Source organism: Cynocephalus volans, chromosome 2, assembly GCF_027409185.1.
Source record: "Cynocephalus volans isolate mCynVol1 chromosome 2, mCynVol1.pri, whole genome shotgun sequence".
Lineage (NCBI taxonomy): Eukaryota > Metazoa > Chordata > Mammalia > Dermoptera > Cynocephalidae > Cynocephalus > Cynocephalus volans.
The window spans coordinates 108,221,022-108,241,788 of record NC_084461.1 but is presented as its reverse complement, the minus strand read 5'-3'; positions in this window follow the sequence as shown (position 1 = coordinate 108,241,788).

Sequence of the window (20,767 nt, the reverse complement as noted above, 5' to 3'; positions counted from 1 at the left end):
CCATATGAATACATGGAAATTAAACAATATGCTCTTAAAAAATTAATGGGTCAGAGAAGAAATCAAGAAGGAAATTAAATTCCTGGAAATAAGTGAAAATGAAATCACAACATATCAGAACCTAAGGGATACAGCAAAAGCAGTTCTAAGAGGGAAGTTTACAGCAATAAATGCCTACATCAAAAAAGAAGGACTCGAAATAAACAACCTACAATAACACCTCAAGGAGGTGGAAAAGGAAGAACAAACCAAACCAAAAATTGGTAGAAGAGACACAACAAAGATCAGAGTATAAATAAATAAACTAGAAATTTTTTAAAAATACAGAATGTTGATGAAACAAATAATTGGGTTTTTTAAAAGATAAACAAAACTGATAAACCTTTAGCTGGACTAATGAAGAAAAAAGAAGATTCAAATAATATCAGAAATGAAAAAGTAGACATTACAACTGATAACACAGAAATACAAAGAATAATTAAGAGACTACTATGAACAACTACATGCAAACAAACTGGAAAACTTAGAAGAAATGGATAAATTCCTGGACACATACAACTTACCAAAGTTGAATCATGAAGAACTGGAAAACCTAAACAGACCAATAATGAGTAGTGTGATTGAAGCAGTAATAAAAAGTCTTCCAACAAAGAAAACCCAGGACCAGATGGCTCCCTGCCAAATTCTACCAAAAATTTAAAGAATATCAATTCTTCTCAAACTCTTCCAAAAAACTGAAGAGGAGGGAATACCTCCAAACTTATTCTAAAAGGCCAACAATACCCTTATACCAAAATCAGAAAAAGACCCAACAATAAAAGAAAACTACAGACCAATATCCCAAATGAACACAGATGTGAAGATTCTCAGCAAAATACCAGCAAACTGAATCCAACAACATATTAAAAAGATCATTCACCATGAGCAAGTGGGATTCATCCTAGGGATGTAAGGATGGTTCAACATACACAAATCAATAAATGTGATACATCACATCAATAGAATGAAAGAAAAAAAACCCATATGATCATTTCAATGGGCAGAGAAAAAAGCATTTGATAAAATCCAACAATCCTTCATGACAAAAACACTCAATAAATTAGGTAGAGAAGGAATGCACCTCAACACAATAAATGCCATATACAACAAACCCACAGCCAATATCATACTGAATGGACAACAATTGAAGGCTTTTCCTATGAGATCTGGAACAAAACAAGGATGCCCACTTTTCTTACTCTTATTCAACATAGTACTGGAAGTCCTAGCTAATGCGAAAAGGCAAGAAAAAGCAATAAAGGGCACTCAAATCAGGAAAGAAGAAGTCAAACTATCCCTATTTGCAGATGATGTGATCCTATATACAGAAAACCCTAAAGACACCACCAAAAAATTACTAGAACTAATAAATGAATTCAGTACAGTGGCAGGATACAAAATCAACACACAAAAATCAGTAGCCTCCTTATACACCAATAACACAATAGCTGAAGAAGGAATCAAGAGAATAATCCCTTTCAAAATAGCTACCAAAAAAAATGAAATACCTAGTGTGGGGAAAATAGAATATTTTAGTCAGGCCCCCTGCCTCAGGTCCAGTTGGGGGTGGTGCAGCACATTCTTTGTAAACAAGTTGTGTGGGGGTGGAGTTAGTGTCGCATGCATGCCCATGTATCTTTTTAAATTTTGTTGCTATTCTTATGTGTTCTTGAGTTTGTGAATCAGCAGCTGGCTTGGCAGAGCTCTTGTCTAAAAACAGAGCATGTTTACTTTGCTGGCAGCTGCTCAATTTTTCTTTGGACTTTGCCAGTAGCCCTTGAATTTCTGAGTTTCTCTTTGGACTGCCTACTTCTTAGATGTGTGTGTGCTGAATAAAGACTATTATTCCTTCAACCAAGGCTCCAAGGACCTTTTTTCCTGCTTGTAGACCTGCGTGTAAAGGGTTTGTGAACGGGCTCGAAGGGTCTGTGAGCTCCAGACCCAGTCCTAGCTCTACCGAGGAATAAATTTAATCAAGGAGGTGAAAGACCTCTACAATGAAAACTATGAAACACTGGCAAAAAAAAAATTGAAGAGGACACGAATAAATGGAAAGATATTTCAAAGTTCTTGGGTTAAAAAAATTATCACCAAAATGTCCATATTACCCAAAGCAATCTACACATTCAATGCAATCCCTATCAAAATACCAATAACATTCTTCACAGAAATAGATAAAACAATCTTAAAATTTATATGAAACCACAAAAGACCCTGTATAGCTAAAACAATTTTGAATGCAGAGAACAAAGCACGTGGCATCAAAACTCCCTGACTTCAAAACCCAAATGGCATGGCATAAAAACAGACAAATTGAACAATGGAATAGAATAGAATAGAGAGCCCCAAAATAACCCCACATATTTACCATCAACTGATTTTTGACAAAAGTGCCAAAAATATATGATGGAGAAAGGACAGCCTCTTTAATAAATAATGCTGGGAAAACGGGATATCCACACACAGAAGATCAAAACCATATTTCTATCTCTCACCATACACAAAAATCAACTCAAAATAGATCAAAGACCTACATTTAAGATCTGAAACTATGAAACTACTAGAAGAAAACAGAGGGGAAATGCTATCTGAAATGGGAGTGATATATACACAATGGACTGCTACTCAGCTGTTTTAAAAAAGTGATATCCTATCATTGGCAGCAACATGGATGGAACTGGAAACCATCATATTAAGTGAAGTGAATCAGGCACAAAAAGACAAATGCTGCATATCACTCATATGTGGAATCTAAAAAAAAAAAGTGGTTCTCGTAGAAGTAGAGAGTAAAATAATGGTTACGAGAGGCTGGAGGTAGGGGGGTGGGGGTCGGAAAAGTGGTAGACTAATGGGTACAAAACTATTCTATCTACCCTAAGAGAATCTTTGTGCAGTGTATGCATGTATTGAAACAACATACTGTACCCCACAAATACGTACTAGTGAATGTTAAGATAGTTTGAATTTTTTTTAAAAGGGGTGGGGCATTTAGGGGGTGATTGAGTCATGAGGACTCACAAAAAAGGTGTGAGGGAGCTGCTCACCCTTTTGCTCCTTCTGCCATGTAAGGATTCAGGAAGAAGGCACAAGCCCTCAGGAGATACCAGATTTGCTGGCATCTTGATCTTGGACTTTCCAGCCTCCAGAATAAATTTCTATTACTTATAAATTACCCAGTTTAAGGTATTTTGTTAGAGCAGCAGGAACAAACTAAGATAGCAGGGATAAAGAAATCCTGTGTTCAATACCCATCTTCTCAACAAGGCAAACACAATCATTGTGACCAATAATTACTCACTGTTATTTTCGAATTCAATTCAAAAAAACTGAAAAACTACTTCTGCAATAACTACAGTTGAAGGCAGAAATTTTTAGTAACCTTTTGGTGATGGAGTTAATAACCTCCTTTTTTTTAATTCTATCTAAAATTCATAGCAAAATATCACCTTTATATAAAGTCCCTTCCAGCCCCAAGAATCTAGAATTCCAATATTTATGTCCATCATTGAAGATGTGTCAGGACTTTATTGGGTCCTGTCATTGAGAACTTTATAGTTTTCAAGTTTTTCTGGCATGTTCCCTTATTGAATGGAAAACTTAGCGGTTTTCAGAATCACTCAAACGAGTTTAGGATGTGTCCTTGGTAGAAAGGAAAGTAGAAATCCTCCTACTCCCTTATTTAAAAACTTTCTTCTCGGCTTATGCTTGCTGGGCAGTACTCTGCAGGCAGCTGTAGGCAGCAGAGCCAGTGTGAAGAGAGGTGGAGAAGTTCTCCTGGACCCTGAAGGCTCCCAGGGAAGGGAGACTGCTGCCTGTGACAGATCCAGCCCTGCAGTGAGCCACTTCACTCCCCTGGACCCCAGCATTCTTATCTGTTATGTGAGAGGCGCTGCACTGAAGCCCTTCCTGTTCTGATATCCTAAAACTAGAAGCAGGGCATCCCTGGCGCCACATTCCTCTCCAGGCCTGGCTGGCTGCAGCAGTGCCCTGTGCAAAGCAGCGCTGAGGTGGCAGTGGCCTGCAGAGGTTCACAAGGAGCTGGTGTGGCCCTGAGAGCAGGCAGAGGCACTGGTGCTCACCCAAGAAGTGTGTGAGTCTCCAAACCTTTCCCCCGCCAAGGCTGGGATTCTTCAGACTTCTCCCTGCTAACCTTTCAAATTCAATGTTTAGTTCCTACACTTGAAAACTACTGTGTGGTGTTTACTAGATTTGAAAATCTTTTCTTTTGAACAATTATGTTTATTTTTGTTGCAGGAGAAATGATACTTAAGATTTTTTCATTTCTTTAAATTTTCTTACGTCTTACATTAACGTTTTAAACTCAATTTACACATCATCATAAAAGATATCCCAGAACGTTATACTAATTGGATTCATTAAAAAAACAAAATACAAAATTGGATAAGCAGATTAAGTGGAAGATTGGAAGGAAAAACACCAAAACATTTATAATATTTACTTTGGAGGATTACGACTTTGAATGTTTTTTCTTTTTATTTTCCTAAATCTTAATACTCTTTAAACACACACACACGCGCGCGTGCACACGCACACGCACACACACACCCCTATATGTATACAGGAAAAATGAATTTGCTCAAAAACATTTGTTATAATAGTTCTATACCAAGAGCTACATGTTTAAGGAACAATTAAGAATTTTGTTTTCACTCCTAAAATAACATTTAAGTTTGTTTGTATACATTGATATGAAAACAGTGGCTTGCAGCTTATGTTATACCTAACTCATTTTATGGCGACCAATTAGCCTTATGACAGGGAAATACAGGCTACATTTACAAGTGTCTTCTTTCTCCAAGGAAAGCACATTAAACCACCCCTCTAATACCCAGGCCATCTCAACCTGAAAGGTCAGTAGCCTTTAGACCAACCTCCAAATAGGAAAAAACAAACAAGCAAACAAAAAGAAGAGAAGGAACATTTTCAGTAACAATTTCAAATATGTGCTATCAGCTTTCCTTCTTGAGTAGTGCTCTTGACCAGAAATCCTAGGAGCAACTTGCTTATCAGTTGATGGAGGAAAGATATTCAAGGAGAAATCCACACAGACGTTCTTAGCCAGTGGCCAGCATTGAACACACAAAATGATAAGAATGTCAATGTTTAAAAGAGCTAGAACTTTTTGAAACAGAGGAGTACATGGACTTTGTCAATCTGATGTTTTAACGAGGAGATAGATGCCACCATTTTACTTTGCCAACTTTTGGGGGGTGTGGGGGGGGGATGTTTGTTTCTGAGGATACTAATTATATCTCAAGTTGCAGTCAAGAAAAAATTTCAGGAGAAATTTTTCAATAGAAATTGCTATTGGGCTTAGAATTGGGTATTTTTACAAAACAATAATGCTGGAAGTATTTTAATGTCACTTAAATGTACTAATAATTTGGGCTTTCCTACATTTCCAGCTTTTAGAGAAAAATCATTCAGGCAATTTCTCTTAACAGCAAACGACATAGAAGTGTTTAAAGTGGAATTTCTCTCTTCCTCTGAAATAGTAGAGTTTTTGCAAACACAATAAGTCATTACCAATAAATGAGAGTCAATTTGTATTTTACCTTTTAAGTTAAACATAATATATAGTATAATTCAGTCCCACAGAACATGTTTTAAAGTAGATAAATCTGCTCACAGTACCTTCACAAATGTTCCTTGGACTTTGGATTTATTATTTCAACTGTCTCTGGTGAGGGCATTTCATATGCTTATAAATCTCTTTAGTTTCTTTTTGTGTTTTAGTACTTCATGTTAATGGACTCCATAACTGTTACATAAAACACATCTATCAGCAAAGGTTTAGGAACAAACATTTATACCAAGACTGTTTAAAAGTTGGCAGCCTTGGTGAATAGTAAATAACAGTGAATAGGACAGAACATAAATACACAGTTCAATTTAATAACAGATTGTCTCCAAAGAATTAAAAACAGGGTTGCCTGAACTGTCAAGGAAGACACATCCAGCATTCAGATCAATGAAGCATGAAGTAGGAATCATCAGGGTTTCATAGCATTAGATTATAGTTCCCTCGCATAAATAAGTTTTCCTTAATTTTTGGAATATAATCAATGTTTAATCATTCTCCTACTTCACTTTAAGTTGCAAGAACCATATTTACCTGCTCTCCACTTCTCATCACTTCCCACTTGTCATGCTTGAAGCCAACTGTGCTTCCATGTTCCTTAAATTAACCATTTTTGACCACTGACTTTGATTAAGTTAGATATTTGTGAAATCTCCATCACACTTGAACATCATAGAAGCAAGCATATGAAAGTTTCTTATGAACTTCAATTCCCTTATGAACTTGAATTCCTCAGTTTTATTAGTTTTTAACAAGACCCACTTCTCAGGGTTAAAGGGTATACTGCATATAAAGCACCTTGTACATAGTAGGTACACAATGAAGGTTAGATTTCCCTTCTGCCATCTTTCTCCATGGGCTGAAATCTCCAGCCCCATGTTCTCTGAGCCATTCACTTAGCATGTAACAATGTTCCTTTACATAGTTTTAAACCCTTTTCATGTATATACCCTCCCTTTGAAACTCCTTGAGGGCATCTTCATAAGCTGATGAAAAGTCAGTGAGGATAAAGATATGAACGCAGTGCTGACAAATGTGACCTAATGAACAATAGGTAGAATACTGAACCCAACAAGAGCAGAATTTCAAAAATTCAGTTCCTATGTGATAAAGCAAATATCTACATATTTTAGTGAAATAATACAGAGTATGGTTTCCGACCACAATACAATTAAGCTAGGAATCATTAACAAAAAATATTTTTTAAAAGTCATTTTTAAAATAAAGTACTATATTTCCATGGGTCAAAAAAAATGTAAATTAGAAAATGTTTCAACTGAGGTATACTGAAAATACTACATATCCAAACTTATGGGAAGTGGCTAAAGCTATGTTTATTAAGGGGAACTTTATCATTTTAATTGCATATAGTGTATTATAAAAAAAGAAAGGCTAAAAAAATTGATGAATTTTTTTAGTCTATCTTAGGAAGATAGAAGAGTAATAGTAAATTAAACTCAAAGAAAATAAGAGAAAGGAAATAATAAAGTTAAGAACATAAATTAATAAAATAAAATATATTGTATTCCCCAGCTTCCTCGGTGGAGCTGTTCAAGAAAAATGAGAAAAGAAACAAATAACCAATGTCAGGAATGAAAAAAAAGATATATATATATAGAGAGAGAGAGAAAGACATATACATATGTCCTAAAGACCTATAAAATCATAAAAAGATTTTTTAAACAACTTTCTATAAATTTTTAAATATAAATGAAATATATTCCTTGAAAAATACTACATGTAAAAATTAACAGAGGGTTTCAAGATGGCGGCGGCTGCGGCGGCTGGCGCGGAGTAGCTGAGGTGGAAAAGGTGGCCACTGGGCCTCAGGCAGTCGGGAAACTTGTGGACCTTCCTCTGGCCATCTCTTAAGGGAGGACTGCTGCTGCTGGCCGGTCGTGGGGGCTCAACGCCACTTTGCCCCCGGCAGGAGAGGCTGCCTCATTTACAGGCAACAGCTTTGAAGTGTGGAGCAGGAAAAGAACTGATTCTTAGCTGCAAAAGCGAGTCTTGAAACAGGGAACACGGCGCCAGGGCTGCTGTGGATGCAGCCAGGATCCCGGAGGCTGGGGCCGCACTGAAGGCGGCCAGCTGCCCTATTCAGGATTCGAGGTTTCAGGCCGGCATTAAAGAAGATTCCTGGGAGCGCCCGAGCGGCGCCGCGACTGAACAGCCTGAGGCGGCAGCGCCGAGAACACGGAAGGCAACAAACCAGAGACAGAGCGAGCGCCCGACCTGGCACAGCACTGTGAGTGATCCCTGGCACAGCTCTGTTCGGGGGGTGGATGCCCACGCGGCTCCCGCCTGCACCACCAGGCCACTCACTGCCCCGGTGCTGCCTCCATTTTCCCAGGTGCGGGCAGCTCCGCCCTGCTCGGCCATCACTGAGCCCATTTGCTTGGCCTGGCGTGGGGCTTTCCGGACCCTGCGGGCCGGCCTCCTCTCCCACTCCCTCCGCGGTTCTCTGGCGGGGCTGGGGGTGTGGGGCGTCCCGACCAGTGTTGGGAGGGCTAGGAAGTACAGGCGGGCCGACTGTCACTCCACCATACCCTGGACTCCAGCCCGGTAAACTTCCTGTTACTGGGAGGCAGATACCATCTCTGCGACCACCAGTTTGGAAAAAAGCCTAACGAATTTCTGGTTGGGAATAGTGTGGCAGGAGAGTTCCCAGGTCCGCTTGAACCTGCCGGAGAGCAGGCTGCAGGCGGGCACTAGACTCGGTTTATACCGGGGGGATACAAAGGTGAACAAGACCCGAGAAAGATCTACACAGTGCTACAAAGGCACCCAGAGAGACCGGTCGTCTGTGCCTAGCAGAAACCTGGTAGACTTCCTGGGCGAGGCGGTGCTGAGCAGGGTCTTGAAGGCCCAGCTGATAGACGAGGGGTGCAGAAGACACACCCCAGCCCAGCACAGTGTGCACAGAGGGGGGAGACGTGCGGCCAGGGAGGCGGAGACTCGACAGAAACCACAAACCCGGTGGGGTCGCCACTGCACGATCTAACAGCCTGGGCCAGAGCACACGGAACGGGGAGAAGTCCTGTACAGAAAGTGAAAGCTCAACAGAGATCACACACCCTGTGGTACGTGATCCACCAGCCCAGCAGAGTACAAGCTGACCAGAAAGGTGGATCCCCGGAGAAGCCCAAGACCCGAGGCAACCACACACACAAGACACTAGAGGCCAACTGAGCAGTCACGGCGGGAGCCATACCAAATTGGCAACCACAGCAACATCCTAGTTAGTCATTAGTCTCAAACCGATGGACTGTGAAACCCCCTGCCACAATGAATAAACACCAAAAAAAAGACACCAGAAATACAAAAAATCAAGAAAGTACACCACCAAAAGTTAATAAATCTCATACTCTAGATCCTATAGAACAAGAAGCCCTGGAAATAACTGACAAGGAATTTCGAGTGATAATTCTAAGGAAACTGAATGAGATACAAGAAAACTCAGCTAGACATCATGATGAAATGAGGAAAAGTATACAGGATCTGAAAGAGGAAATATACAAGGAAATCATTGTCCTGAAAAAAAATGTAGCAGAACTTGCTGAACTGAAGAAGTTATTCAGCGAAATAAAAAACACAACGGAGAGTTTAAACAGCAGGCTTGTTGAAGTTGAAGAGAGAACCTCTGAACTTGAAGATGGGCTGTTTGAAATAACACAAGCAGACAAAAAGAAAGAAAAAAGAATCAAGGACATGGAAGAAAATCTGAGAGAGATATCAGACAACCTCAAGCGTTCAAATATCTGAGTCATGGGTATTCCAGAAGGGGAGGAAAATGGAGATTCCATTGAAAACATATTCAATAAAATAGTGGCAGAAAACTTCCCAGGTATAGGAAAAATCACAGATCTTCAGATCCAGGAAGCTCAACGATCTCCAAACGTATTCAACCCAAAAAGGCCTTCTCCAAGACATGTCATAGTCAAATTGGCAAAACTCAGAGACAAAGAGAGAATCTTAAAAGCTGCAAGAGAGAAGCGTCAAATCACCTATAAGGGAGCCCCAATCAGGTTAACATCAGACTTTTCATCACAAACCCTAAAAGCTAGAAAGGAATGGGATGATATTTTCAAAATACTAAAAGACAAAGATTGCCAGCCAAGAATACTCTACCCTGCAAGGCTATCCTTCCGAAATGAGGGGCAAATAGTATATTTCTCAGACAAACAAAAACTGCGGGAGTTCACTACCACACGACCACCCTTACAAGAAATCCTCAAGGGAGTACTGGGTTTGGTTCCTGAAAAATAACTACCACTGCCATAAAAACCTAAGAAAAATCTAAACCCGCTAGTACAATAAAAATGGCATTCATGAAGAGAAAACAAGCTAACAAAAACACTATCTACAACCTAAGGAACCAACAAACAAAGAAACCAAACAGTAAATCAGAAAGCAAGGAACAAAAGACACCTAAGACAACCAAACAACCAATAAAATGCTAGGAATAAATCAACACCTTTCAATAACAACTCTTCATGTTAAAGGCTTAAATTCCCCAATTAAAAGACACAGACTGGCTGACTGGATCAAAAAGCAGGACCCAACTATATGCTGCCTACAAGAGACCCACCTCACCCATAAAGATTCACACAGACTAAGAGTGAAAGGATGGAAAAAGATTTACCATGCAAACAGAAAAGAAAAACGAGCTGGAGTGGCTATCCTTATATCTGACAAAATAGACTTTAAACTAAAAACCATAAAAAGAGACAATGAGGGACACTACTTAATGATAAAAGGACTGATCCATCAAGAAGACATAACAATCATAAATATGTACGCACCCAATGTTGGAGCAGCCAGATTTATAAAACAAACTCTATTAGACCTAAAGAAGGAAATAGACACTAATACCATAATAGCAGGGGACCTGAACACTCCACTGTCAATATTAGACAGATCATCTAGGCAAAGAATCAGTAGAGAAACACAAGATCTAAACAAGACTCTAGACCAATTGGAATTGGCAGATATCTACAGAACATTCCACCCAACAACCTCAGATCTCAACATAATTAAAGCCATATATGCCAAACCCACTGCCAATATCATCCTGAATGGGGAAAAGCTGAAAGCTTTTCCTTTAAGAACAGGCACTAGACAAGGATGCCCACTCTCACCACTCCTATTCAACATAGTGTTGGAAGTACTAGCCAGAGCAATCAGAGAAGAGAAGGAAATAAAGGGCATCCAGATTGGAAAAGATGAAGTCAAACTGTCCCTGTTTGCAGATGACATGATCCTATATACCGAACAGCCTAAAACCTCTACAAAAAAACTGTTGGAATTGATAAATGATTTCAGCACAGTAGCAGGATACAAAATCAACACACAAAAATCAGTAGCATTTCTTTTCTCCAATAGTGAACATGCAGAACGAGAAATCAAGAAAGCCTGCCCATTTACAATAGCCACCAAAAAAATAAAATACTTAGGAATTGAGTTAACCAAGGAGGTGAAAAATCTCTATAATGAGAACTACAAACCACTGCTGAGAGAAATTAGAGAGGATACAAGAAGATGGAAAGATATTCCATGCTCTTGGATTGGAAGAATCAACATAGTGAAAATGTCCATACTACCCAAAGTGATATACAAATTCAATGCAATCCCCATCAAAATTCCAAAGACATTTTTCTCAGAAATGGAAAAAACTATTCAGACATTTATATGGAACAATAAAAGACCACGCATAGCCAAAGCAATGCTGAGCAAAAAAAATAAAGCTGGAGGCATAACACTACCTGACTTTAAGCTATACTACAAAGCTATAATAACCAAAACAGTATGGTACTGGCATAAAAACAGACACACTGACCAATGGAATAGAATAGAGAATCCAGAAATCAACCCACACACTTACTGCCATCTGATCTTTGACAAAGGCACCAAGCCTATTCACTGGGGAAGGGATTGCCTCTTCAGCAAGTGGTGCTGGGATAACTGGATATCGATATGCAGGAGAATGAAACTAGATCCATACCTCTCACCGTATACTAAAATCAACTCAAAATGGATTAAGGATTTAAATATACACCCTGAGACAATAAAACTTCTTAAAGAAAACATAGGAGAAACACTTCAGGAAATAGGACTGGGCACAGACTTCATGAATACGACCCCAAAAGCACGGGCAACCAAAGGAAAAATAAACAAATGGGATTATATCAAACTAAAAAGCTTCTGCACAGCAAAAGAAACAATTAAAAGAGTTAAAAGACAACCAACAGAGTGGGAGAAAATATTTGCAAAATATACATCTGACAAAGGATTAATATCCAGAATATATAAGGAACTCAAACAACTTTACAAGAAGAAAACAAGCAACCCAATTAAAAAATGGGCAAAAGAGCTAAGTAGGCATTTCTCTAAGGAAGATATCCAAATGGCCAACAGACATATGAAAAAATGCTCAACATCACTCAGCATCCGGGAAATGCAAATCAAAACCACATTGAGATACCATCTAACCCCAGTTAGGATGGCTAAAATCCAAAAGACTATGAATGATAAATGCTGGCGAGGCTGCGGAGAAAAAGGAACTCTCATACATTGTTGGTGGGACTGCAAAATGGTGCAGCCTCTATGGAAAATGGTATGGAGGTTCCTTAAACAATTGCAAATAGATCTACCATACGACCCAGCCATCCCACTGTTGGGAATATACCCAGAGGAATGGAAATCATCAAGTCGAAGGTATACCTGTTCCCCAATGTTCATCGCAGCACTCTTTACAATAGCCAAGAGTTGGAACCAGCCCAAATGCCCATCATCAGATGAGTGGATACGGAAAATGTGGTACATCTACACAATGGAATACTACTCAGCTATAAAAACGAATGAAATACTGCCATTTGCAACAACATGGATGGACCTTGAGAGAATTATATTAAGTGAAACAAGTCAGGCACAGAAAGAGAAATACCACATGTTCTCACTTATTGGAGGGAGCTAAAAATTAATATATAAATTCACACACACACATACACACACACACACACACACAAACCGGGTGGGGGGGGAAGAAGATATAACAACCACAATTATTTGAAGTTGATACAACAAGCAAACAGAAAGGACATTGTTGGGGGGGAGGGGGGAGGGAGAAGGGAGGGAGGTTTTGGTGATGGGGAGCAATAATCAGCTACAATGTATATCGACATAATAAAATTTAAAAAAAAAAAAGAATTTATGGAACCTAACATTTAAAAAAAATAAAAATAAAGAAAAAATAAATAAACAATAAAAATTAACAGAATAGAAAATTTAAATAATCTTTTAATTATTTAAGAAATTAAATATATAATTTAGAACTCTACAATAAAGAAAATCCAGACACCCCCCCACCCACAACCAGGCACACTGCCAGCACCTCGGGGCCCTCCTGGGGACCCAGGGCATAGAGCCAGGGACAGGATCACCCACCCACAACCAAGCACCAAGGAGCATGCCAAAAACATCGCCTACATGTGGGGCGCCCACCACAGTAACCACGGCTGCCACGAAAGTGGCTAGACGTCACAACCACCATGCAGATGGTCCACCAGCCACTGGAGTGCATTGACACAAGGACAGCCACCAGCAGGGACCAAAGAAAAGAATAGGATGTCTCTGTCCACAAAGCCCATTCCAGAGTGACAGAAGAAGCATCTGTTCTGATAATATCGGGGGATCTGAACACACCTTTCAGCATTGGACAGATCATCTAGGCAGCAAATCAACAGAGTAACCATTACTCTTTCAGAAGGAAAGAAGAAATCTAGGGCAATTAGAGGGGGGAGGAGTAGAGAGAGGGGTATAGGGAGAGATTGGACAAAGGGCATAAAGAATAAGTACAACTTGTAACAATATATGTACTAGTAATATTGATTTGATCAACATATGTCAAAATTGAGTCCCAAAAATATGTATAATCAATTATGATTCAATAAAGAAATTAAAAATTTAAAAATTCAAAAAACAAAAAGAATGTTCATCAGAATAGCAAAAAAATTTTGACAACTCACAGGGCAATAGTGAAATGACTTATGGAACCATCAAGAACAAACTTAAGGTTACTAGAGATGGTGGGGAGGGAGGGAGCGGTTTTGAGGAGGGATAGGTTGGGTACAGGGCATAAAGAAAAATCATGATTTGTAATAATGAAAATGCTAAAAATAATAAACAATAAAAAATAAACAAAAAATAAAATCGAAGCCCAGATGGCTTCTAACAAACATTCAAGGAAGAAATGGCAATCTTACACAAACCCTTTAAGATCATAGGAAAATCAGCTACCATTTGCCAATTAATGTTAAGGGACTAAAATAACCCCAATATGAAATCTAACAGGTAATTCCAGGGAAAAAAAAATTTCATGCTTGTGTCAATTCATGAATTTAAATGCAAATATACTGAAAACAAGATTAGCAAATTTACCTACGAACACCAAAATGCAATATGGGTGATCAACTTGGTATAAACTGGAAAGCCAGGGACACACTTTATCTATGGTTTTTTCCTGAACTTCAGGAGAAATGCCTTTCTTTTTTTTTTTTTTTTTTTTTGGTTTTTGGTTAAGTTTGTTAAAAAAACATATTAGCAAACCACATCTAGTAATATATAAAAAGGCCAATACATGTTGGACATATTCCAGAATGCAAACTTGGGTTAAGAGTTGAAAACTAATGTAATTCATCACATTAACTGAATAATGAAAAATCATATAATTATTTCAGTTGATTTTAATAGAGGATGTTGATAAAATTCAAATCAAATTCATTATAAAAACCCTTAGTAAACTAGAACTAGCAAACAAATTTTCAACTGAGGCTACTGGATATGGGAAAGGGGGATGGGGTAGAGGGTTAGTGAGAAATTGGTAAAGGGCCACAAAAATGATTACATTGTGTAATGTTGAACATACTAATTATCCTGGGGGGGGGGGAGGTGAAAGTAAATAAATAAGAAAGAAATTTTCTTAATCTAGAAAAGGATATCCCCCAAAAGAATCTTCAGCAAATATCATACGTGTTTCCTGGGGCTGCCATAACAAAATATCACAAACTGGGTCACTTAATACAACAGCAGATATTTATTGTCTCACAGTTCTGGAGGCTAGCAGTTTGAAAATCAGGGTATTGGTAGCTCCATGATCTCCTTGATGGCTCTAGAGGAGAATCCTTCCTTGCCTCTTTCTAGTTTCTGGTGGTTGACCACGTATTGGTGGTTCAGTGGTAGAATTCTCTAGTTTCTGGTGGTTGCCAGCAATGTTTGGCATTCTTTGGCTGTCCCTGCCTCCATCTTCACGTGGAGCTCTCCTCTGTGTGTTTTGGTCTCTTCTCCTCTTTTTATAAGGACCCAGTCATTTTAGAGTAGGGCACACTCCTACTTCAGTATAACCGTACTTTAACTTGACTATATCTGCAAAGACTCATTTTCAAATAAGGTCACGTTCACAAATACTGGGGTTTCACTTCAATATATCTTTTGTGGGGACAATTTGTCCCACAACACAAGGAGTCCCACTGTTGCCACTTCCTTTTGTACTGCAGGTCCTAGCCAGTGCAATAAGGCAAGAAAAAGAAATAAAAGGCATAAAGATTAGAAAGGAAGAAATGTTATTATTCATGCATTAATGATATAATTGTATATGGAGAAAATTCTAAATAATTCACAAATTATTAGATTAATAAATAAGTTTAACAAGGTTGGTATATACATGGTTAATATATAAAATTAATTTTACTACAATATAATAACAATGAATAGGAAAATAAATGTTTACAAAGGTTCAATTTACCATAGCATAAAAAACCAAACACTTGGAAATCAATCTAATAAAATATGTGTAAGACCTCTGGGCAGAAAACTAAAAAATCCTGTGGAGAGAAATTAAAGAAGACCTAAATATCTATGATTATGAATTGGAAGACTAAATATTGTAAGACTGTCAAGTCGTTCTCAAATGATCTACAGATGCAACACAATCCCAATCAAAATCCCAGTATGTGGAAACTGATAAGCTGATTCTCAAGTTTATAAGGACATGGAAAAGGTACAGAACAATCAAGAATTTGTTAAAGTTGAGAGAACACCTACTACTGAATGTGAAAACATAATAAAGCTATTTTATTTAAGACAGTGTGGTATTGGCACAAAGATAGACAAATAGGCCAATGTAAAAAAACAGAGTACCCATAAACAGACCCATGTATATATGAACACTTGCTCCATGACAGAAGCAGCACTACAGAGCAGTGAGTAAAGGAGTGACCTTTCAATAAATCTTGCTGGAACAAGTGAATACTTATACGGAGAAAAATGAATTTGCCCCCTACAGTGTGCTATGCAACAAAATGGCTACATGCAAAAACATGGATGAATTTCACAAACATAAATTTAAGCAAAAGAATACATACTATAAGATTCCATTCATACAAAGTTGAAACAAACGTAAATAATACTGCAAAAAGTCAGGATTGCAGTTGATTTGGGGAGAAAAAAGCATTAGCAATTGGGAAGAGGTATAATGAGTTTCTAGAGAGCTGGTGAATATAGTTCATTTCTTTGCGGGGGTGTGTGTGTGATGGTATAAAAAGTAATTAGACACATTCATTCAACAAATACTTGAGAAATCACTGTATACCAGGCATTATACTAGATCTGGGTCATCAAAAGGAATAAATATAGGCATGATCTCTGCCCTAGTGGGGTTTACCTCTGATAGCAAAGACAGACAAAAACAATTACACTAATGAACACAGATAAATATATACAATCACCCAGTGGAGTAAGTGCTCTGAGAGATAATACCCTTAGCTTGCTATGCAAGGGGGACTCTTTTTAGGTGTGGGGGAGGGGGAGTGAGGAGAAAAGGTCCTTCACTGAACTGAATCATAAAACAAGTTCAGAAGTGTTCTGCCCACCCCTAAAAAGTAGCAGTTATTCCTTTTATCTGTAATAAATGGTTCCCCGCGACACTTAGGAATCCCACTGGCTTATCCCAAAAATCCTGGCTTGAAAGTCATAGCACTAGCTCCTAAAAACACCTAAGAGAATACTATTAATTTTTAGTTAATTTTAGAGCTATTATTCTAATATTAAAAAGTTCTTTTAAAATTCTAATGCAAAAAGCAATGAGTTTTAAGATAACTTTTCCTGGGTTATAAAATACTTACATGCCCATTGAAGAACATCTGAGAAACCTGAAAATTACAAACAAAACCCCATAATTCTATCATCATAGCTATTATACATGTTTTGGGGCATCTCCTTCAATTTTTAAAAAGCCTTTGTATATTTTTCACAGTTGAAATCAGAATTTCTATGTGATTTTGCAATCTGAGTTTTCCATTTAAAAATATAATGGGCCACTGTCAATATTAGACAGATCATCTAGGTAAAGAATCAGTAGAGAAACACAAGATCTAAACAAGACTCTAGAACAATTGGAATTGGCAGATATCTACAGAACATTCCATCCAACAACCTCAGAATATTCATTCTTCTCATCAGCACATGGATCATTCTCCAGTATAGATCACATATTAGGTCACAAATCAAGTCTCAATAAATTCAAAAACATTGGAATTATCCCATGTATTTTCTCAGACCACAATGGATTAAAACTAGAAATTAATAACAAACGAAACTCTGGAAACTATACAAACACATGGAAATTAAACAGCATTCTACTTAATGACATATGGGTCCAAGAAGAAATCAAGCAGGAAATCAAAAAATTTATTGAAACTAATGAAAATAATGATACATCATACCAAAACTTGTGGGATACTGCAAAAGCAGTATTAAGGAGGAAATTTATTGCATTAAATGCTCACCTCAGAAGAATGGAAAGATGGCAAGTGAACAACCTAGCACTTCACCTTAAAGAACTAGAAAAACAAGAACAATCCAAACCTAAAGTTAGCAGATGGAAAGAAATCATTAAGATCAGAGCAGAACTGAATGAAATTGAAACCCAAAAAACAATTCAAAAGATCAATGAATCAAAAAGTTGGGTTTTTGAAAAGATAAATAAAATTGACAAACCATTAGCATGGCTAACAAAAAAAAGAAGAGAGAAGACTCAAATAACAAAAATTAGAAATGAAAAAGGCGATATTACAACTGATTCATCTGAAATACAAGGAATCATTCGAGACTACTATAAACAACTATACGCCAACAAATTTGAAAATCTGGAGGAAATGGATAAATTTCTGGACACACATAAGCTCCCAAAACTGAGCCATGAAGACGTAGAAAATTTGAACAGACCAATAACAATAAAGGAGATTGAAGCTGTTATCAGAAGGCTCCCAACAAAGAAAAACCCAGGACCAGATGGATTCACAGCAGAATTTTACCAAACATTCAAAGAGGAATTGACACCGATTCTTTACAAACTATTCCAAAAGACTGAAACGGACGCAAATCTCTCAAACTCATTCTATGAAGCAAACATCATCCTGATACCAAAACCAGGTAAAGATATAACCAAAAAAGAAAACTACAGGCCGATATCCTTGATGAATATAGATGCAAAAATCCTCACCAAAATACTAGCAAACAGAATACAGCAACACATACGTAAAATTATTCACCACGATCAAGTGGGATTCATCCCAGGGATGCAAGGTTGGTTCAACATACGCAAATCAATAAATGTGATACACCATATTAATAAACTCAAACACAAGGACCATATGATCATCTCTATAGATGCTGAAAAAGCATTTGATAAAGTTCAGCACTCATTCATGACAAAGACCTTCTATAAGTTAGGTATAGAGGGAAAGTATCTCAACATAATTAAAGCCATATATGACAAACCCACTGCCAATATCATCCTGAATGGGGAAAAGCTGAAAGCTTTTCCTTTAAGAACAGGAACTAGACAAGGATGCCCACTCTCACCACTCCTATTCAACATAGTGTTGGAAGTACTAGCCAGAGCAATCAGAGAAGAGAAGGAAATAAAGGGCACCCATATTGGAAAAGATGAAGTCAAACTGTCCCTGTTTGCAGATGACATGATCCTATATATTGAACAGCCTAAAACCTCCACAAAAAAACTCTTGGAATTGATAAATGATTTCAGCACAGTAGCAGGATATAAAATCAACACACAAAAATCAGTAGCATTTCTTTTCTCCAATAGTGAACATGCAGAACGAGAAATCAAGAAAGCCTGCCCATTTACAATAGCCACCAAAAAAATAAAATACTTAGGAATTGAGTTAACCAAGGAGGTGAAAAATCTCTATAATGAGAACTACAAACCACTGCTGAGAGAAATTAGAGAGGATACAAGAAGATGGAAAGATATCCCATGCTCTTGGATTGGAAGAATCAACATAGTGAAAATGTCCATACTACCCAAAGTGATATACAAATTCAATGCAATCCCCATCAAAATTCCAAAGACATTTTTCTCAGAAATGGAAAGAACTATCCAGACATTTATATGGAATAATAAAAGACCACGCATAGCCAAAGCAATGCTGAGCAAAAAAAATAAAGCTGGAGGCATAACACTACCTGACTTTAAGCTATACTACAAAGCTATAATAACCAAAACAGTATGGTACTGGCATAAAAACAGACACACTGACCAATGGAATAGAATAGAAAATCCAGAAATCAACCCACACACTTACTGCCATCTGATCTTTGACAAAGGCACCAAGCCTATTCACTGGGGATAACTGGATATACACATGCAGGAGAATGAAACTAGATCCATACCTCTCACCATATACTAAAATCAACTCAAAATGGATTAAGGATTTAAACATACACCCTGAAACAATCAAACTTCTTAAAGAAAACATAGGAGAAACACTTCAGGAAATAGGACTGGACACAGACTTCATGAATACGACCCCAAAAGCACGGGCAACCAAAGGAAAAATAAACAAATGGGATTATATCAAACTAAAAAGCTTCTGCACAGCAAAAGAAACAATTAAAAGAGTTAAAAGACAACCAACAGAGTGGGAGAAAATATTTGCAAAATATACATCTGACAAAGGATTAATATCCAGAATATATGAGGAACTCAAACAACTTTACAAGAAGAAAACAAGCAACCCAATTAAAAAATGGGCAAAAGAGCTAAGCAGGCATTTCTCTAAGGAAGATATACAAATGGCCAACAGACATTTGAAAAAATGCTCAACATCACTCAGCATCCGGGAAATGCAAATCAAAACCACACTGAGATACCATCTAACCCCAGTTAGGATGGCTAAAATCCAAAAGACTCTGAACGATAAATGCTGGCGAGGTTGTGGAGAAAAAGGAACTCTCATACATTGTTGGTGGGACTGCAAAATGGTGCAGCCTCTATGGAAAATGGTATGGAGGTTCCTCAAACAATTGCAGATAGATCTACCATATGACCCAGCTATCCTACTGCTGGGAATATACCCAGAGGAATGGAAATCATCAAGTCGAAGGTATACCTGTTCCCCAATGTTCATCGCAGCACTCTTTACAATAGCCAAGAGTTGGAACCAGCCCAAATGTCCATCATCGTATGAGTGGATACGGAAAATGTGGTACATCTACACAATGGAATACTACTCAGCTATAAAAACGAATGAAATACTGCCATTTGCAACAACATGGATGGACCTTGAGAGAATTATATTAAGTGAAACGAGTCAGGCACAGAAAGAGAAATACCACATGCTCTCACTTATTGGTGGGAGCTAAAAATTAATATATAAATTCACACACACACACAAAAGAAAAAAACGGGGGGGGGAGAAGAAGATAGAACAACCACAATTACTTGATGTTGATACGACAAGCAAACAGAAAGGACATTGTTGGGGGGGAGGGAGGAGAGGGAGGAGGGAGGCAGGTTTTGGTAAGGAGCAACAATAATCAACCGCAATGTATATCGACAAAATAAGAGCTAAAAAAAAAAAAATCTTATCTTTTACGAGGGAGACAAAAAATAAAAATAAAAATAAGTAATTAAAAATAATAATAAAAATATAATGGGAATTTCCCCAGGTCGTTAAATAATCTTCCTAAACATAATCCTTAAATTTGTTAAAACTCCACCCTACAGATATACCTAAAAGTCAGTTTGTTTTCCCAGGAAAGAAT